The following is a 23,230-nucleotide window of genomic DNA, read 5'->3' as shown; positions in this document are numbered from 1 at the left end:
GAATTAGGAGGTGGGGACAGAAGGAATGTGGGGTGAGGGACTGGGAGGAGGGGAGGGAGGGGAAACTGTGGCTGGGATGTAAAAGAGAGAGAGAGAGAAAGGAAGGAAGGAAGGAAGGAAGGAAGGAAGGAAGGAAGGAAGGAAGGAAGGAAGGAGGGACCCTACAGACTTGGCCACAGCCTGATCTTATGGAGGCGCTTTCTAAAATGAGGTTCCCTCCCCTCTAATGACTTTAGTTTTATCAAGTTGTCATAAAATTATCCAGCACAGATGGAGTTTTTAGAGCTGTGGACTCAAGCAGTTTGCCATAAATGGAAAATCCCTGATGGGTCGATCCCCTGAGAAGGTTACAAGGTGATGTCTGCACACAGTCCACAGATGTAAATTTAAGAGAGAAACTGTAGGTGAACATCGTGGCTACATGGTTGGACGGAAATCTCAGTAAAGGGCTTTCCTGGGCATGTTTTGGTCATATCAGCTGTCTAGGCTTTGGTTTTGCTATTTTTGTTTGCTCCATGAAACAAATGCAAATTAATTTCCGAATTAGCTCATCAGCAGGCAATCACAAAAATAAAGACTCTCATTGGCTATGCTGGTAAATGTCTAATACTCAGCTCTCTTGGAGGGTAAAGCTTCAGTCTGTGTATGTATTTAAAGAAAAAAAATTTAAGTAACAGGTGTCTAATGTGGGGCCTTGATCAGGTTAGGCAATAAAGCTCATATTGTGTGTACATTTTGCCATTTCTGATCATGCAAATACACCATGGCCAATTCCAAGCAACCAACCTGAAGTCACCAGCTATAAAGTGCAGAGGAGCCCTGCACCATGGCCTCACCCTGCTCCTCCATGCCTAAGTCAGCAAATCTACTATGCACCAATGATGCAGTGAAATATCTCATATACATCTCTTCTCTTTTACTACAACCCTGCAGAATTAATTTGTTAGTCATGTGTCAGAAATGGGGAAATAACTTCAGTGACTTGCCCAAGAGAACGCCTCCTGAAAGGGAAAAAACAAGACTTTAAACTAAAATCTCTTTGACATTAGGGTGTTATACCTTTCAGTGTGTCAGGGATGGTAATCCAAAGAGCCAAGAACAACAGAAGAATTTTGAAAAATAAAATAATATTTAAAAGGCAAGTGTTGAGCTGCTTCTTAATATCAGAACAATTTTCTAAATATCCTGTCTCCCTCACAGATGATGCAAAATTTATTCCTATCTGTGGAGTATATGGTTCACTGGAATGAAATCCTTAAAATAGAAATTCAGAGAAGGATATACAAAACAAACAAACAAACAAAAAAAACCTTTCTGTGGGGCGTTTACCCACCAACCCCACAGTTTCCCAGAGTTTTCTTGAGTGTGAGCAGCAGGAAATATTAGATAGAAGGAGTTATATTATGGAGAATATTGCAGATAAACAGATAGAAAATAAAGGATAGCCTCGAGAGGGCCTGGAACCTTTTCCAATAGGCCCCAACTGTCTCTGCCCCAGGGTATTTATAGAGACGCCAAGGGGTAGAGCAAAAGACCTCCTCCCCCAGCACAGCCAAGTGCAGACCATCTCAGACACCTGCACTCAAGCCCGTGGTCCTAATCATCCTCTCTATGTGGACCTGCTGGGTAAAGCCACGAGGAACCTGAAAACGGGCTCCCACACCTTTCAACTACTCTGTGTACTCCTGTTTCTTCCTTTCTTCCTTCTGTTTATAAAACACACCTATAATTTTAATGTCTTAGACACCAAGGAGTCCAGACTGAAAGAAAAGATACTGAAGAAAAAAAGGGGGGGGGTATCTTCGTGTGATGCTGGCTGTAACAACCAGAGGACAAGGTCCTCTCTCCTTAAGAACAGACTAGCATGGAGAGTAAATAAAGGAACTGGAAAAGTGTAAAAGGGAAATTTAAAGTCACAGAGAATTAGCATCTATGGCTATAGCAACATTGGCGCTTAGACATGGCAAAATAAGGGGGAAAAAATTACATTATCTCCTGTTTTCAAAATATACTCTCTGACTTCCTGTATATAGAGGAATTCCAAACAAGGATGTTAAAGGAGGGGATGGGGCATTGTGGCTCAAGCTCACAGTCCCAACACTTGGGAAATTGGAGCTTCATGAGTTTCCCCTTGGTACAAGGTAACCAAAGAGATTACCTGTGTCTTCTCTTAGAGAACTCACCTCCCACAAACAGAAGCAACGGGCCTTTCCTGTACATCCTCACTGGTTGTTAATTGTCCGATATTATAGCAATATATTAGTCTTCATGCATGAGTAATATGATAATATTCTTTAGGTAATAAGTCAGTTAGAGAGAGAAATTGTGGTTCTAGTATGACCTGTAGGTTTCAAAATGCTTTGTCCAATGTCTCCATCTGCTGGTCTGTGAAGCAGGTTTCAGCTTCAACAATGAAACAGGAGGAGAAAAACATTCAAGATGTAAGCCTACTAGGGATGTTTCAGATCCAATCCTTTATGTGCATTATTCAAATACTGTTCTTTCCTGTTCAGCTCTTCGTTTTCCCTATTTCCATCATGTGAGTCAGTTTATTACTAATAAATCCATTTCCTGATACTATGTAATAAATGATGTTGGATGCTAGGGGAATGAAGTCAGTTTTCACATTCCATAAAAAATTTTACAAGGAATTTTATAAAGAAGAAATTTGTTACAACAGTGGAGACCTCAAATTAATATTCTTACAATTTCAGAAACAGCTCTAAATTGATGTTTAAATTGGGATGTTTAAATTGATGTTTAATAGGAAAGAGCATCAAAAAAATTATAAAGATAGGTCACAGATTATGCAGGTTATACGAACAAGAATTGGCTATCCAAATTTAGAGTAGGGGCCACTGCCAGTAGTCCAACATTGTGTCAATATTTTGTAAATCAACCACTAAAAATGATACATAAATAATTTCCTCAATCTATTATTTATCATTATATGGATGATATTTTATTGGCTGCTTCTGATACAGATACCTTCAGAAAAAAATGTTTAATGTAGTACAAAAAAATTTTTCCCTATTGCGGATTACAAATTCCTCCTAAAAAAAAATACAAAGAGGAGATTCTCTTAGCTATTTAGGCTATAAATTAAGTAAACTGACAATTCAGCCATGGAAAGTACAGATTGGGGGAGCTAGACTGTCTGCTCTTAATGATTTTCAAAAATTATTGGATGATATTAACTGGTTGAGGCTACAAATGGATTGTCTACTCAAAAATTAACTAATTTGTTTCAAATTCGACAAGGTGACTCAAGATTTAAACAGTCCAAGACAGTTTACAGCTGAGGCTAAAAAACAGTTAGCCTCGGTAGAACATTAATTGCAAAATGTTTATATGGATAGGTTAGACCTTATGAAGAGATGCTTGTTAAACAGAAGGGGGATATGAGGACCCCCCAGAGATAGACTGAATAATGACCTACTAATTTTAAATTTTTTTTATTGAAAGTATTTTTATTGAGAAAATTTTCCCATTCATTTTACACACCAATCAAAGATCCCCTCTTCCCTCCTCCTCCAGCCTCCCCCTCCCAACCCACCCCGAACTCCTCCTCACAAGAAGGCAAAGCCTCCCATGGGGAGGAACATCCACCAGAGGCAAGTCCAAGACCTTTTTACCTCTGCCTCAAGGCTGCACAAGGTGTTGCATTATAGGTAGTGGGCTCCAAAAAGCCCACTCAAGCAACAGGGATGGATTCTGATCCTACTGCTAGGGGGTTCTCCAAGCACATCAAGCTACACAATTGTCTCATCATGCAGAAGGCCTAGTCCAGTACCATGTAGACTCCACAGCCATCAATCCACGTTTCAAACCCTCTAGTTTGCTTTGGTTGTCTTTGCAGGTTTCCCCATCATGATCTTGGTACACTTGCTCATAGAATCCCTCTTCTCTCTCTGATTGGACTGCCTGGTGTTTGGCTGTAGATGTCTGCATCTGCTTCCATCAGTCATTGGAGAAAAGTTCTGTGATGACAGTTAGGGTATTCACCGATCTGAGCACTGGGGTAAGCCAGTACAGTTCAGGCACCCTCTCCACTATTTCTAGTAGTCCAAGCTGGGGTCATCCTTGGGGGTTCCTGGGAACATCCCTAGCACTCAGTTTCTCTCTGTCCCCATGATGTCTCCCTCTCTCATGGACTCTTTCATTGCTCTCCCACTCAGTCCCTGTTCCAGCTCGACCATACCGTTCCCTTATGTTCTCATCCCACATCCCCTACTCTCCATTGTCCTCCCTCATCCTCAGTTTACTCATGGCAATCTCAGCTATTAACCCCTCCCAGAGTGATCCATGCATCTCTCTTAGGGTCCTTCTTGTTAGTTAGCATCTCTGGAGCTGTGGGTTGTAGTCTAGTTATCCTTTGCTTTACATCTAGTATCCACTTATGAGTGAGTACATACCATGTTTGTCCTTCTGCGTCTGGGTTACCTCACTCAGGATGATACTTTCTAGTTCCATTCATTTGCCTGCAAATATCACAATGTCGTTGTTTTTACTGCTGCGTAATACTCCATTGTGTATATTGCCAAATTTTCTTTATCTATTCTTTGGTTGAGGGGCATCTAGGTTGTTTCCAGGTCCTGGCTCTTACAAATAATGCTGCTATGAACATAGTTGAGCATGTGTTCTTGTGGTATGATTGAACATTCCTTGGGTATATGCCCAAGAGTGGTATATAGCTGGGTCTTGAGGAAGACTGATTCCCAAATTTCTGAGAACTGTGGAAATCAGTGCTTCTATTAATGAACCTATTCAGTGGCATGGAGTTGGAATGGCAAGACCTCTCCTACAATTTGGCGATTCAATTCAGACTAACTTGTGAAAATTGGCAAATGCCTTCCACCCTCTTAAGGTATGAAAAGGAAAATTAAACATTAAAGATGATAAGTACACTCTGTCTTTTAGACTAAATCAAAGCCAGCCTTTTATGGCATGTGTACCATTGCCTTATTTGCTATTAAAGGGGCCTGTACAATGACACCCAAATATGTTGTACGGCTATTTTCTTCCCACTATTTCCTTTGGCACCTTCCCCACTCTTACATCTTGGTACTTCTTCCCAGGACCCTCAAGAATCCTGCTGTTGCTGCTGCTGAGACTTTAAGCAGATTTGCTTTGTCCACAGTTTTGTTTTGTTTAAAAAAAAACCAACAACAACAATAAAAACTTTCGTTCTCACTGGGGACACATTTTATATTCTATAAATATAAATATAAAAATTCTTTTGCTAAAAAAAAAAGAAATGAAAAATTATGGAAAGCTGCCATGACCTGTCAATGAAGTTTATTGTCTACAAACAATGTGTAAAGGAAGATCATCAGCAGATCTGGACCTAGTGAGTATATTAGAATTTTTGAGGATTATACACCTCTCTATGATAAATCTCAACACGTTATGGATGGAAGGAATGTGTCTCAGCAAAACAGGCAAGGTAGAATAAGTCCATGGCTAGCATCACCCCAACAAGGGTAGCTGAGAGTTTCTCATTGAAATGTCACATGACAATCACATCAGGAACTAGAATCAAACAAGCATGTTCACTATCACCGCTCATTTCTACTCAGCATGAAACAAGTAATCCAATCCAGAGCAATTAGGCAAGAGAATGAATTGAAAGCTACCCGCATTACAAAGGACCAAGAAAAAAAACTTTAATGAAGCTGATAATTTTGAAAAGTAGTTTAAATGAAATTGTAAGAGGCATGTTGACTACTATTGGGGTTTTATCTGAGATCCACAAAGTAATCAGTGATAACCCATTCTGTGTAAACACGACACGACAAAAACCATTTGAGCGTGTAAGTAACACCATTATGTCTTTCAATGTCAGTCTTATTTTTATATTCACTATCAACATCCCAGCCAAGGTTCTCATTTCCTCACATTTGGGTTATGGCGCAACCTTCCTATTTTCAGTGTATTATACATCATATTCACAAATTAGTATCTGTTATGTCCAAGGTTAGTAAAGATGATACCAGCTGAAGATCCTTAATTGGCTCCTGTTTCAAACAGGATTGATCCAGACTGATTATTCTGGTACTATTCATTTATAGACTAACTTCAGTTGGCATTATTACTTCAGTCCTCTGCAGTTCCCCCATTCAATCCTGTCGTCTCAGTCAGCGCTACCACCTTGCATACATTTCTGCATCTGCACTTTGGCTATGTATATTGCCAGTACTTTGTCATTCCGAACACCCTTCCCACTGCCCATCTAAGCCTTCCCAGTTATTTGAGGTCAACCCTTGGAGACTATAACAGAGAGGAAAGCATGGTATGCAGCCAGGACATGCTGCTCAAAAAGACAGCTTTCCATCAGAGATGAGCTCCTTGGAAGGCATGGCCAAGGGGATACTTAACAAATGAATATCACTGGAAACAGACAATTCTCAGATTGCATGGAAGTGGGAGAAGCAAAGCCTCTGAGATCTGATCAAATGAGTCATTAAATCAGGTGATCTGAGCAAATAAAAAGTCATAAACTGAACGAGAGTGAATTGGGGAACACGGAGCATCCATGTTTCAAAGTCCTGTTCAGGACTGTGACGATGTGTCCTCTCCAATTGCCCCCTTCTTGTGGTATAACCTGCTTTGAAGCATCAGAGGACATCAACTCAATGCCTTGTCCTTGAGTTAGTTCAATATATTCTCCTCCAGGATCTACTCAGAATGCCTCAGCAGATAGGGGTTGTAGCTGCCTCTGACACCATGGTATCTATATACCTTGATCTGGGAATGAGCCAGATGGTAGCCATTAATGTATTTGTATTGTGGTTTTATTTTAACTCAGCCTTTCCACTTTTATTTAAGCATTTGTGTTCATGTTTAATTTGCCATTTTTAGACTCTGACATTAAAATGTTCTTCACTATGAAGCTTTATATTTTATTATATCAACCTTGGAATCTGGCACAAAAATATGTGATTTTTTTTACTTGCCTCTTACTTATTCTTTGTGTCTTTCACATCATGCATCTCAGTCTCATTAATTTCCCCATCCCTTCATATCCACCCTCTGCTCTTGCAACCCCCTCGCCAAAATAAAATAAAGTAAAATTTAAGAGAAAAGGAAAAAAATGAAAGAAAAATTTTGTCATGGAAGCTGTAATGTGACACAGTGAGTGATGGGGTATACTCCTTAGTCCACACATCTTTACTTGCAAGTGCTCATTGCAAAGAGTCATTGGTTTAGTTTAGGTCTCTGGTTTCTGCTACACTATCAATACTGGGCTCTCACTTGGACTCCTCTTGGATATCCTGTTGTTATCCTGTGTCATGGAGATCCTGCAGCTTTGGATCTGCAGGACCTGCCTGGTCATGTGCTCCAGCAGTTCAAGGATGAGGTAGATGTTGGGGTGGGCCAATTTATAACCCTGGTTCTGGGTCTGGGTAGTTGCAGGTCAGCCCATCAGCTCTTCCCCAACCCTACCACCAGGGTGAGCTCTCCAGCATTGCCCTGACTGGTTCACCTTATGCAACAAGGAGCAAGAGGCACGGGCAGTTGTCCTGTGTTCACATCCTCAGGGCCAGCTCACACACACCCACACCACCAGAGCCAGCTCTACTGTGTTGCCCAGGTGAGGTACAGGGGGACACTCTCCCAAGAGCCGCAGCTGGTGAGGGGCAAGGACAGCTCTCCTGCTCTTATGACCTCAAGGCCAGTTCTTCCAACTGCCACAGGTAGCAGGCAAGGTGTTGTTTGAATCTTAGATGGTCTTATAATAAAAAATGCGGAGCCAGATATTGGGGTGAAAGCTGAAAGGTCAGAGAACCCGCAAGCCACAGCCAACCTCACCTCGCCAACTCCTCAGCAGATTCTGTTTCCACAAACCCTCAGACTGAAAGCCTCTGAGTTCTCACCGAAAGAGTCTCAGTTGAACTGCTTTAGTTCCTGTTTCCTCATGCCTTATATACCTTTCTCTGCCCTGCCTTCACTTCCTGGGATTAAAGGCATGTATGCTTCCCAGTACTAGGATTAAAGGTGTGTGCCAGCACTGCAAGGTAATCTTTCCATCGCCCACACCACATTATGGCAAATGAACGGCATGGCCAGATCGCCCATGCTCACGTTCTTGCGGCTCACCCATGCCCTGCCAACAGGGACAGCCCTTCTTTGCTACCCAGGAGACGTGTAGGACTCACTCTCCTGAGTCCTGCAGCTGGTGAGAGGCAAGGCCAGTTCTCCCTGGTATCGCAGCCAGTGAGGGGCAGAACCAACTCTGTGCAGGCGTATCCTCTTGGCTTTCCGTGTTATCAGGAGCCATCGACATCAGCACAGACCACGGCGGCAGCAGAGCTATGGACCCAGACATGGGGACTGCCAGCAGCCTAGGCCCAGACATCACGATGGCTCCCAGGTGGCTAGCAAATCACTCACCTCATCTCACTCCCCATTTCCTTCACCTCTTCAGATATGCCACAGACTACAGGGCATGAACCATTCTGTCTCTTTCTCTCTCCAATACCACACCACACATTTGCTCACCATAATAGGGCCCAACAACCTGGTGCCACAAGGCATCAGGCTAGCCCATGCTTTCCCCTCTGTGCCCAAAGCAGGCTACCCTGGGCATGCAGGTGGCTCTCTTAATCTGCTCAATGATCAAAATATGTGTTCTTTACAGACATCTAAGCACTTGTAGCCTGAACAGAAATTGATGTGTTATTTCACTTTTCTCTTTATTTGGGCCTAAAATATAAAATAGTCTCAGATTCTTTTGTGGGACAGTCCTTGAATGTGTCCTTACCTGAGAGAATAGGTGTAGAAATTATGGTTATAAAATTACATTAAAAATACTGAGTAGACTTAGGAAAAATGATGTATCTCAGTTAAAATTATTCAGAATAAGCTGGAGAGATGGCTCAGTGGATAAGAGCACCAGCTGCTCTTCCAGAGGACCCAGGTTCAATTCCCAGGATGTATTTGCTGGCTTAAAACTGTCTATAACTCCAATTGCAAGGGATCAGATGCCCTCTTCTGGCTTCCACAAGTACTAGGCATGCACATGCTGCACAGATGTACTTGCATACAAAATACCAATTCACAAAAAAATAAAATTAAATTTAAATTTAAAAAATATGTAGAAATGTAGGCCATGCTGGTCAGAAGAAAGATTGGGATCCCACTGCCACCTCTCCTGACCCCACCACCTGCCCTGCTGCTGGGCCCCACCCCCACTGGCCTCAGGCAGATATTCTCTGCTCAGGTACAGGCCATGCCACTTAAAAGAACAACTATACTATGGGCCATGCCAGTCAGAAGAACAGGTGCAGGTCACAACAAGCAGAAAAACAAATCACACCAGCCAGAAAAACAGATAGACAAACTCAGGCAGAGACTCACTTTAAGACAAATTGCTAAATGGTCTTATTAATAAAAACCCAGAGCCAGATATCGTGGTAAAAACTGAGAAATCAGAGAAATAGGACAAGCCACAGCCAACCTCACCTTACTGACTCCTCAGCCTCCAAAGAGAACTACTTCCTGTATACCTAGCCTTATATGCCTTTCTGTCCCTGCCATTTCACTTCCTCTCTCCACCCAGCAACATCACTTCCTCTTTATGCCCAGCTCTGTCACTTCCTGTCTGTCGGTAGAGACCTCCATGGTTAGTGCTGCAATTAAAGGCATGTGCCACCATGCCTGGCTATTTCCAGTGTAGCCTTGAACTCACAGAGATCTGGATGGATCTCTGCCTCCCAAATGCTAGGATTAAAGGCATATACTACCATTGCCTGACTTCTGTGTTTAATATAGTGGCTGGCTTTTTCCTCTAAACCTCAGATAAACTTTAGTGGGGTGCACAAATAAAATATCACCACACTCACTATTGGAACAGAATCCACAGAAACCACCAGAACTCCAGATAGGTGCCACCAATTCCATACACACACCAGGACATCCTCCACTCTCTCAGTTCACCTAACACTAGATACCATCCTCAATCCCCACTCCACTTCTCTTTCTTCACTGTGTCCCACACCCAACTTTGGTAGAAATCCTCTGTGGGACTAAAGCCACCAGAAGTCCTTCCCCCAAAGTCTGATGGAGACTCCCTGCTGAACCAGAGATCATACCAGCTGCTAGAACTCCAGGCCACAAAGGCCAGAAGACAAAAGAGGAAACAGAAATCAAGGAACAGAACAGCCAACCAACAAAGACAAACTCAGAAATCAGCACCTAGACCTACAAATACCCCAACTGCAGATTCTTAGACTGTAGTATAGGAACTCAATCAACAACACCCAGGGCAATATGTCACCACCAGAACCCAGCTATCCTACTACAGCAATCCCTGAATATTCCAACACAAGTGACCCCAAAAATTCCACCAGGGAATATCTTCAGCAAAGTGGCTGATTACAAGATTAATTCAAAAACATTGGTAGCCCTCTTATATACAAATGACAATCTGGCTGAGAAAGAAATCAAGAAAGCAAAATTCTTCACAATAGCCACAAATAACACAAAATATTAGATGTAACTCCAACCAAGCAAGTGAAAGACCTGTATGACAAGAACTTCAAATCTTTCAAGAAAGAAATTGAAGAAAATATCAGAAGATGAAAAGATCTCACATGCTCATGAATCAGTAGGATTAGTATAGTAAAGATAGCCATCTTGCCAAAAGCAATCTACAGATTCAAGCAATCTCCATCAAAACTCCAACACACTTCTTTATAGATCTTGAAAGAACAATACTCAGCTTCATATGAAAAAACAAAAAACCCCAGATAGCTAAAACAATTATGTACAATAAAAGAACTTTCTGAGGTATCACCATACCTGATTTCAAGCTTTACTACAGAGCTATAGTAATAAAAAAAAAATGGTATTGGCATAAAAACAGGGAGATTGACCAATAGAATTGAATCAGAGACCCAGATGTAGATCCACATTCCTATGGATACTTGATTTTTTTTTTATAAAGAAGCCAGAAATATACAATGGAAAAAAAGAAAACATCTTCAACAAATGATACTAGTCTAACTGGATATCAGCGAATAGATCCATATCTATCACCCTGCACAAAACTCAAGTGCAAGTGGATCAAAGACCTCCACATAAAACCAGATGCACTGAACCTGACAGAATAGAAAGTGGGAAATAGCCTTGAATGGATTGGCGTAAGAGACAACTTCCTGAACAGAACATCAATAACACCAATAACTAGGTGGGATTTCATAAAACTGAAAAATGCTGTAAGGCAAAGGATACCATCAATAGAACAAAACATCAGCCTACAAAATAAGAAAAGATTTTTACCAACTCCACATCTGAGAGAGGACTAATATTCAAAATATACAAAGAATTCAAGAAACCAAATAATCCAATTAAAAAAATGAGGTACTGCTCTAAACAGAGAACTATCAACAGAGGAATGTTGAATGGCCAAGAAATGCTTAAAGACATGTTAAACATCCTTAGCCATCAGGGAAATCAAAATGACTCCAAGATTCCATCTTACACCTGTCAGAATGGCTAAAATCAAAAACACAACTGACAGCTCATGCTGGTGAAGATGTGGAGCAAGGGGAACACTCCTCCATTGCTGGTGGGAGTGCAAATTTGTACAGCCATTGGAAATCAATATGGTAGTTTTCAAAAGACAATTGGGAATCAATCTACCTCAAGACCCAGCTCTACCACTCCTGGGCATATACCAAAAGATGCTCCATTCTACCAAAAGAACAATTGCTCAACTATGTTCATAGCAGCTTTAGTCATAATAGCCAGGAACTAGAAACATCCTAGATGTCCCTCAACTGAAGAATGATAAAGAAAATGTGGTACTTTACATAATGGAGTATTCCTCAGCTGTCAAAAACAATGACATCATGAATTTTTCAGGCAAATGAGTGGAACTGGGAAAAGTGATCCTGAGTGAGGTAACCTAGACCCAGAAAGACAAACGTGGTATTTAGTCACTTACAAGTGGGTATTAGCTATAAAGTAAAGGATAACTACTACGCTATAATCCGCAGACCCAGGGAAACTACGTAACAAGGAGGGCTCGAGATCAGTGGGGAAGTAGCATGACCTCTCTGGGAAGGGGAAATAGAATAGAGATCATTATGGGTGGAGGGGGGAATGTGAACAGGAGGGATTAGGTGGAGGGAGAGAGTACTGGGAGAGACAATTGGAATTGGTGGATGCATATTGGGGACAAGCTAGAAACCCAGTGTGATGGAAACTCCCAGAAATCTATGAGGGTGACCTAGCTAACCCTCTGAGTAATGGGGGTTACAGAGCCTGAACTGGCCATCTCCTATAACCAGGCAAGACTTCCAATGGAAGCATTGGGACACCAACCCAGCCACATATCTACAATTTGTCCTTCCTGAAAGATGTGCTGGGGTAAAAGTAGTGCAGAAATTATGGGAGTGGCCAAACAATTACTGGTCCAGCTTTAGACCAATGCCACAAGAGGGAGCCCACTCCTGATATTGCCTGGAGGGCAATGACCCAGAGGCTAGATAGCCTGGAACCAAATACAGCTGACAAACACACCCCCACACACACACACACATACACACACACACACACACACACACACACACACACACACACAGACACACACAGTCAATGAAATGATTCCTAATGATATTCTGCTATACTTGTAGATTGGTGCCTACCCCAAGTGTCATCAGAGAGGCTTCATCTAGCAACTGATAGGACCAGATGCAGAGACTCACAGCCAAACATTAGGCAGAATTTGGGGAATCCCAAGGAAGAGGAGAAGGAAAGATTGTAGGTTCTGTAAGTGTCAAAGACACCACAAGAACACAGCCCACAGAATTAACTAAGCAGAGCTCACAGGGACTCACAGAGACTGAATTCACAATCAGGAAGCCTGCATGGGTCTGACCTAGGTCCACTGCATATATGTTTTGGTTGCATAGCTTGCTGTTCTTGTGGGACTCCCTACAGTTGGAGAGGGGTTGGGGCTATCTGACTCTTCTGCCTGCTTTTGGGACCCTTTTCCTCCTACTGAGTTGCCTCATCGAGGCTTGATATGAGGGTGTATACCTAGTCTTATTGTAACTTGTTATGCCATGTTCGGTTGATATCCCTAGAAGGCCTGCTCTATTCTGGAGGGAAACAGAGGAGGAGTAGGTCTGGGGGAGAAGGGAGGTAGGGGGGAGGGACTGGGAGGAGAGGAGAGAGGGGAAACTGGCCAGGATGTAATGTATGAGAGAAGAATGGATAAATAAGTAAATGATAGTCAGTGACAAGCATTAGAAATCAAGTCTGTGTTCAGCTATGTTCATATCAGCATTGTTTGTAATAGCCAGAACATGGAAACAACCTAGATGCCCTTCAACTGAAGAATGGATAAACAAAATGTGGTACATATACACAATGGAATACTACTCAGCAGAGAAAAACAATGACATCATGAGGTTTGCAGACAAATGGATGGATCTAGAAAAAATCATCCTGAGTGAGGTAACCCAGACTCAGAAAGACAAACATGGCATGTACTCACTCATAGGAGGATACTAGATGTGGAACAAGGATGACTGGACTGCTACTCACATCACCAGGGAGGCTACCTGGAAAATAGGACCCAAAGAAAGACACGGGGATCGCCCAATGATGGAGAAATGGATGAGATCTACATGAACAGCCTGGACATGAGTGGGGGTAATGAAGGGCGAGGGTCGAGGGAAAGAGAGCTTGGGGGAGCGGGAGATCCCAGCTGGATCAAGAACAGAGAGGGAGAACAAGGAATAGGAGACCATAGTAAATGAAGACCACATGAGAATAGGAAGAAGCAAAGTGCTAGAGAGGCCCACAGAAATCCACAAAGATACCCCCACAACAGACTTCTGGCAATTGTCAAGAGACAGCCTGAACTGACCTTCTCTAGTGATGGAATGGCCAAACACCCTAATTGTCATGCTAGAAACCCCATCCAACGACTGAGGGATCTGGATGCAGAGATCCATGGCTAGACCCCGGGTGGAGCTCTGGGAGTCCAATTAGCAAGAAAGAGGAGGGTTTATATGAGTGAGAATTGTTGAGACCAAGGTTGGATAAAGCACAGGGACAAATAGCCAAATGAATGGAAACACATGAACTATGAACCGATGGCTGACGGGGTCCCCAACTGGATCAGGCCCTCTGAATGGGTGAGACAGTTGATTGGCTTGATCTGTTTGGGAGGCATCCAGGCAGTGGGACCGGGTTCTGTGCTCATTGCATGAGTTGGCTGTTTGAAACCTGGGGCCTATGCAGGGTCGCTTGGCTCGGCCTGGGAGGAGGGGACTGGACCTGCCTGGACTGAATCTACCAGGTTGATCTCAGTCCTCGGGAAAGGCTTTGCCCTGGAGGAGGTGGAAATAGGGGGTGGGCTTGGGGGAAGGTGAAGGGGGCGGGAGGGGGGATATGTAGAACTGAACTGTATTGCAAAATAAAAAAAGAAAAGAAAAGAAATCAAGTCTGGCCCACTTGAACAAATGTATTAGGTAACAAGGTTAATTTTTTAATTCAAAATTCATGAGAAGGCTACATAAGAAAACTCAGAAAATTTGGACTCTAACAGTCCAAATAAGGACCCCGCAGAGCTCCGTTACCAAGGTAACAAGTTCTGGCCACTTTTTGTACCTCTACATTCAGTTTGTTCAGTCTCTTAGTATTGGGGAATAAAACTGGCCTAAGCAGATTTATTTGCTCTTTTCTTTGGTGGACAGAGAGTAAAACATCTTGATTATCCAAAATCAGGAGAGGTGGTTTGTCCATTGAATTTTTCCTTTACTGGAGGATGACCACTGAAGTTGTCCTCCACATAAAGGACAATAAGAAAAACCCATGAGGTTTTAAAGATCAACATTTAAAGATCAGCCAAGTATGTAATCAGTTTACAGAAGTACACAGATGGAAGGATCTTGCTTCAAATGGTCTATATCAATTGGAATTTTATCATAGACTTTATCCTTGAAGCAAGATGGTTCCCACAGAATGAGTATGGGTTTGGAGGCAGGAAGCATGTCTGAGCCAATGACAGGTACACTCAGTGGGCATCTAGCTAGTTAAGGATACCTCCAGGACTGATCCTAACTTCACTCAGACACGTTTTGAGGCCACATTTTAAAGCCCTTATTGTTCATATTGATAAAAAATTTTATGTGAAGAGGTATTTCACAGTGGAGGAAGAAAAAAACAAGTGAACAAAACATGGCCATGTGTTCCTGACCCTGACATCTGATGCCCAGGCTTTTCTAAACCAAGAGACATTAGTTTTACATAGACATGACTTTAGAAACATAAAAACCATGAAGGTAAGTTGCCTAGATATTTATAGATATCTCCAAAGAATGGCAAATATCTTAGAAATGAGTCTCGGGTTTTGTTTTGTTTTTTTTCTTTAGTGTCTGGATATGCTTGCAGTCTACAAAGTATTTGCTAGATGACTTTCACTCTAGAAGAAGAGAGGAAATACTTTAAGATTAACACATTTCCTACCACTCACGAGTTTTCTTATTTTTTCTTGAACCATATGTTATGGACCTTAGATGTCAACACAGTCTTGTCTACATTAAATGAAGCAGCCTCATGCAGGTTAGTCTACCAAAAAAAATTATATAATTGCATGAACCCACAAAGCATTGCAGTTACATTGTATTTTGGTCTTTTGAATAGTCTATGTCTTCAAGTTCCTAACACTTTTAGAAATGCTCTCCCTCAGCAAAAGAAGGGAAGCCAACGACTGATATAGTTTCTGGAAATTTTTAACGATAATTTATCAGATATTCCTAGTGAGATCAAAGATGTGGATGATTGTTTTTATGATTCTGGAGATGATTCTGCTGACAGCGAAATTATTAGAACTGTAAAGAAGTGCAAGGTGGTGGTGCTTTCAAGTGATTCCGAAACTGATGAAGATACTGAAAATTGTTAGTCTGAAACTGACATACCACCACACTTAACAAATGTTTGAAGGTCATGCTGGGGTCACTACATTTCCACCTCAATGTAACTCTGTACAATGTAACGGTGACTAATCTCTTTTTTGGTGATGAACTGTTTGGGATGTTGTGCAAAGATCTGTCCAACTATCATGATAAAACTGCAATGAAACACAAAACACCATCTAGAACACTAAAGTGGTCTCTTGTTAATATTTTCCAGAAAAGCTTATATTCTGCTAGCATGGACATACACTCAGATTGTCTGAATGATATCAATAATCCATGACACTTCTGTCTCAACAACAGGAGAAAAATAGAAAAATGGGAGAGAATGTTGTAAAACCCACCTACATCAAGGAATACAATGGCCACATGAAAGGGATTAACTGCAGATTCCTTTTGGGTTGTTCCATTCTAAGAAAAACGATGAAGTGGGTAGACAAAAAAGTAGTGTTGTACCTTGTAAACTGTGGACTTTGCAGTTCATTTAGAGTGTTCAACATCTTCAATCCACAAGCAAAATGAAGTATGAACAGTTTCTTCTATTGGTGGCGAGAGACTGGATAAGAGATGACAATAATAAAGGCTCTGTGCAACCAGAGACAAACCTGTCCAGCCCTTCCCCTAGGGGGACAAGGAGAGCACCTCGAAAATATCCACCCCTAAAGGTTGTCTGGTGATATGAAGCAGAATGAACCTGTGTGTATTCCAGCGAGTGGAAAGAAAAAAATCCTACAAGACTCTGAAGAGTTTGTCCCACCCATGGAAAAAGAAGAGAATCTAAATACTTATGTAAATTTTGTTTGGTCCCTCTTCATAGAGGAAAATGTTTTACATAGTACCATATGTTTAAAAAGCACTAAGAACTTTGTTTCATTAGTTTAATTGTTTAATTAGCTGTTTAATTGTTTTAGTAAATAAAAATGTTTTAATTATAGAAAAAAACTCCTAAAGTTGCATCATGATCTGTAATTATGATGTTTTAAATAACATGCAGTTTGCCCAAAAATGTATAGTTCCTGGTGTATGTCTTAGAGATTTCCATGCAGTACAAAATATGTTAAAAATGATAAGGCAGCCTTGGAGGTGATGGCACACACCTTTAATCTCAGCACTCAGGCAACAGAGGCAGGCAGATATCTGTGAATTCAAGGCCAGCCTGGTTTACAAGAGAGTTCCAGGACAGCCAGGAGTGTTACACAGAGAAACCCTGTCTCCAAAAACCAAGGGGGTGGAGGAAGAATGATAAAGCAAAAACTACATTAACTATATGAGAACACAGAATGATTTATATACTATGTTTCTCATGTTTACATAAGTTGTCTGGTTCTATTCACCTAAATAGTTCTGAGAACAAAACTTAGTCTGTAAGAACATTCCACCTCCCCAAGTCTTAGCAGTGGGGCTTAAATCTCTTGTGTATTCTTGACAAGAGTGGGAAAATTACGTTACTCTTAGAATTTAACATTTCAGATATGGGTCTAACACGTTATCCAGAATTGAGGAAGATGTGTGATGTTGCTGGTGAATATGATAAACCTAAGCAGAGCATAGTGAAGGGAAGACAGGAAATCATTGGCATTTCCTTTTTCTACACACAGATCTTATCCAAAGAATCAGGAAGATTTTCTTTCAGTAGAACAAAATCAATAAATGGTAGCCCTTGTTTAGTATCTTAATGAATGCAAGGTCCTGAGTCTGTCCTCATTTCAAAGGTGAAGAGGCTTTCTCAGAGAAGGAACAGATATCACTATGTTGCTAGCCATACAAATCATTGAGTCATTACACAAGTGGAGCTCAGTTCCTAAACATAGTACTCATTCAGTACAAATATCTTAGGGAGGAGCATCTAATACTTGTGACTACTACCTACAGGCATATGCGTGCACATTTTCAATCATCCTTTAGATAACTTTTAATGTTTAATACCAGAAAATGATTGAAAGAAATCTTAGAAGTAGGGATTTTGGTCAGTAATGTCTAAAGCTATGGAGGCTACAATGAGAATTTTTTGAAACCATGAAAACAACTGTAGATGCCTCCATTCATTGATTTGGAATTTATTATGTGGACTTTTTTTCTCAGAAGAAATGATGTTATACTATAAACATCCACACAAAATAGTATTCTACGATATTATTAATGCTCTCGTCATCATCATTATTTTATTTATTATTATCTGAGAACTGAATAGATAGTTCAGAAGTCAAATCTTTCATCTTGGTTCAAGGTACTACAAAAGAAGACTGATTTGCATACATTTTTATGGTCTACTAAGGATTGGGTAGGAGATGAAGCCACATACGTCATTTTCCCTTTTTATTATTTATTTATAAGAAATAATAATTCTTATTTGTTTATTTCTTTGTTTATTTATTGATTCATTTTATGTCCCTGCATGTATGCATTTGCATCACATGTGTACAGTGCCCAGGAGGCCAGTAAAGGGTATAGAATCCTCTAAAATTGTTGTTACAGAAAGTTGTAAGCTGCCCAATGCCAGTGCTGGGAACTGAACCCAGGTTCTCCGCAAGAGCGAGTTCTCTTAACTGCAGAGCCAGTCATGTTTCTCAATTAATTTTTAATCTTTGAGGTTCTCCTTTTGTAACACTAGACAGAATGAACAGAATTATATTAGACCTGCTACACTACATGAAACACATCACAGTGTACACTAAGAAGAAAAATCAGAACAGGAATCTAATATACCTTATTAACAACCACATTTAAAAGTCACGTTGCACACATAGAAAATATCTAGTATCTTATGAATATTTTCTTTGTTACAACAACAACACCGAACGCTATAGACAGAAACATTTGCGAAACGTTCCATATGACCCAAGGTCATTGTTAAACGGTAGTGTTTTTGGCAGGCACTAAAGCATTGAAGTCTAATTTTAAGCATATCCAGGATGTGGTAGTTTTGGATGAAAGGACACATTATAGTGCTTATAATACCATCTTCAGAAGTTATTGAACCAATATGGAAGATAGTCATTTTACTGAATCTCCACTGAACACTTTCAACCTCAGGAAAAAAATTAAGGATTTATTTGTGTGTGTGTGTGTGTGTGTGTGTGTGTGTGTGTGTGTGTGTGTGTGTGTGTTATGTGCATCATGCAGGACAGAAGAGTGTTAGAGCCTCTGAATATGAAATCATAGTTGGTTGTGATGTGCCAATGCAGGCATTGAGAACCAAACCTGAATCCTCCACAAGATCAATAAATGCTCTTGACTTCTGAACTATCTATTCAGTTCTCAGATAATAATAAATAAAATAATGATGATGACGAGAGCATTAATAATATCGTAGAATACTATTTTGTGTGGATGTTTATAGTATAACATCATTTCTTCTGAGAAAAAAAGTCCACATAATAAATTCCAAATCAATGAATGGAGGCATCTACAGTTGTTTTCATGGTTTCAAAAAATTCTCATTGTAGCCTCCATAGCTTTAGACATTACTGACCAAAATCCCTACTTCTAAGATTTCTTTCAATCATTTTCTGGTATTAAACATTAAAAGTTATCTAAAGGATGATTGAAAATGTGCACGCATATGCCTGTAGGTAGTATGCAAATAACAAGGATGCACCTACAGATTTGAGGAATTGTGAAGAGTCCTGGGACCAATATCTATGAGCACCAGGAGATGATTGCTTGCCCTGGGCACTGACTGCTCTAAGAGCTGAACCAAATACATGTAAGTCTACTACTCACCTGTGGTGTACATTCTAGTTGTAGATATGTCTAGGGAGTACCACGAGATATGTTTCCAAAAGTTTAAATGAATAAATAAATAAGTGAAGAATCAAAGATCTCAACATAAATCCAGATACACTGAACTTGATAGAAGAGAAAGTGGGAAATAGCTTTGAATGGATTGGCACAGGAGACAACTTCTGAGTAGGACACCAATAATGCAGACACTAAGATCAACAATTAATAAATGGGACCTCATGAGACTGAAAAGTTTCTGTAAGGCAAAGGACACTGACAATAGAACAAAACAGCAGCCTACAGAGGGTGAAAAGATCTTCACCAACCTGACATCTGACAGAAGGCTGATTTCCAAAATGCATAAAGAACTCAAGAAACTAGACAACAAACTAAATAACCCAATTAAAAAATGGAATACAGGTGGAGCTCCAGGAGTCCAATTGGCGAGAAAGAGGGGGGTTTGTATGAGCGAGAATTGTTGAGACCAAGGTTGGAAAAAGCACAGGGACAAATAGCCAAATGAATGGAAACACATGAACTATGAACCAATGGCTGAGGGGTCACCAACTGGATCAGGCCCTCTGGATAAGTGAGACAGTTGATTAGCTTGATCTGTTTGGGAGGCACCCAGGCAGTGGGACTGGGACCTGTCCTCAGTGCATGTGCTGGCTGTTTGGAACCTGGGGCTTATACAGGGACACTTGGCTCAGCCTGGGAGGACGGGACTGGACCTGCCTGGACTGAATCTACCAAGTTGAACTCAATCCTCAGGGGATTCTTTGCCATGGAGGATATGGGAATGGGGAGTAGGCTGGGGGGAGGGGGGAGAACAAGGGAATCCGTGGCTGATAGGTAAAATTAAATTAAATTATAAAATAAAATTTAAAAAAAAAAGAAAAAAATGGAATACAGATCAAAACAGCACATTCTCAATAGAGGAATCTCAGATGGCCAAGAATCACCTAAAGACTTGTTCAACATTCTTAGCCATCAGGGAAATATAAGTCAAATTAACCCTAATATTCCATTTTACACCTGTCAGAATGGTTAAGATAAAAAACACAATAGACAGCTCATGCTGATGAGGATGTAGAGCAAGGGCAATACTCCTCCATTGCTGTGGAAGTGCAAACTTGTACAGCCACAATATGAAACTCAATTCTCAGAAAATTTGAAATCAATCCACCACAAGACCTAGATATACCACTCTTGGGCATATACACAAAGGATATGCAATCATACCACACAGATACTTGCTCAACTATGTTCATAGTAGTTTTATTCATAATAGCCAGGAAATGGAAACAACCTAGATGTCCCTCAACCAAAAAATGGATTTAAAAAAATGTGATACATTTACACAATGGAGTATTGCCGTAGAACAATCTTTTTGTACACTGTGAATATGTATTACTCTCATTGGTTAATAAAGAGCTGACTGGCCAATAGCTAGGCAAGAGAAGGCTAGGTGGGACTTGTGGACAAAAGGAGAGTATGGGGTAGAAGAGGGTGGAGTAACCAAGAGATGACTCAGAGAGAAGCAAGTTGAACATGCTGTGCTGAAAAAAGGTACCACGATGTGGTAGAGCATAGATAAGAAATATGGGTTAATTTATGTTGCTAGAGCTAGTTAGTACCAAGCCTTATCTATAGGCCGAACATTAAGTCTCTATGTGGTTATTTGGGAGCTGCCAGTGGTCCAGACAGAAAACTCCTCCTACAGATTATTACTCAGCTGTTAAAAACAATGACATCATGAAAATTGAAAGTAAATAGATGGAACTAGAAAAAAATGATCCTGAGTGACATAACTCAGACTCAGAAATACAAACATGGTATGTCCTCACAAGTGGATATTAATTATAAAATAATGAATAACTATCTGCACCTACAGACCCAGACAGACTAGGTTCAAGGAACAAGGAAGATTCAATGTGGGACAGCTGGATCTCCCTGGGAAGGGAAGATAGAATAGACTTTGTGAGTGGGCTGTGGGTAGATGGGGATGGGAACTTGAGCGATCAGATTTGGAGGAGGCCAAAGGGAAGAGTACTGAAAGAGATTACTGGAGGGGGTGTGCATTTCAGAGTCAGGTAAAAACCTGGTGCAAGGAAATCTCCCAGGAATCTACAAGGATGATCCCAGCTAAAGCTCCCAGCAGTTGTATATATTAATCTGAACTAGCCATCTCCTGTGACCAGGTAAGACTTCAAGTGAAGGGAGTGGGGCACCAACCCATCCACATAACCTTTGACCTACAGTCTGTCCTGCCTATGGGATGTGCTGAAGTAAGGGTGGTCTAGCAATTGGCCAACCAATGACTGTCTAATCTAAATCTCATGCCAGGAGAGTAATCCTACCCTTGACACTGCCTCAAGGACCAGGACCCACAGGCTGCATGATCCAGAGATCAGGATAAAACCAAACACAACCAGAGGTGGGGGAACATGTTAATGTAATGATCAATGATCCCTAACAATATTCTGCTACACTCATAGATTGGTGCCTTAGTCCAATTGTCATCAGACAGGCTTCCTCCAGCAACTGATGGAAACAGATGCAGACCCACAGTCAAACATTAGGCGGAGCTTGGGGAATCCTGCAGAAGAGGGAGAAAAAGGATTGTAGGAGCCAGCAGAGTCAAGGACACCACAATAAAACCCACAGAATCAACTAACCTGGCCTCATAGGAGCTCACAGAGACTAAACCGACAACTAGGGAGCCGGCACGGTATTAGACATTCTGCATATATGTTACAGTTGAGTAGCTTGGTCTTCTTGTGGAACTCCTAATAGTGGGAACAGATGCTGTTTCTGACTCTTTTACTGGCTCTTGGGAACCTATTCCTCATACTGGATTGCCTTGCCCAGCCTTAATACATGGGAAGGTGCTTAGCCTTGCTGCAACTTGAAATGCCATGTTTTGTTGATATCCATGAAAGATCTGCCCTTTCCTAAACAGAAGTAAGGAGTGGATTGGGATGGGAACAGAGGGGAGACTGGAGGAGAGGATGAAAGGGAAACTGTGGCCAGGATGTAAAATAAGTAAATTAATTAAAAAACATGAAAACAAAAAAATGAATAAGTTAATTTTGACTAATGGTAAGTTCTAAGATGTAAGGAAGATTGAATATTATGAGTGGGAGTACAGGAAAGGGTTAAATTGAACTGGTTGCTGGAGAAACACTTCACTGAAGAGATCCTGTCCATCATAGACCAGAAAAAGTCAGAGAAAGTATGGCTGATCGTCTCACATAGGCATGAGTTTAAACTGTTGTGTGAATATTGAAAGATGACAGCAGAGGCAGGCTGGACCACATGAGCTTCGCATGACGTGATAAAGGCTGTGGATTTTCGCCTGGGACTGTTACCAAATGGGATGAAATAATTTTAGTTATATTTTAGGTGATTATTCTGGCTACTAGTAGAGTGAAAATGTAGTGAGTATGTAAGCAGGGCTTATAATCTTGATGCTTTTGCAGTTGTCTAGACAAGGCTGGTTAGATATTTAGGATAGCAACTTAAGTAAAGGGGGTAGAAGAGAGGAGGAGCTTTACACGACACGTTTGAGG

The sequence above is a fragment of the Peromyscus eremicus genome, chromosome 4 (assembly GCF_949786415.1).
Source record: "Peromyscus eremicus chromosome 4, PerEre_H2_v1, whole genome shotgun sequence".
In the NCBI taxonomy this organism is placed as follows: Eukaryota; Metazoa; Chordata; class Mammalia; order Rodentia; family Cricetidae; genus Peromyscus; species Peromyscus eremicus.
This window is presented reverse-complemented; position numbering follows the sequence as displayed.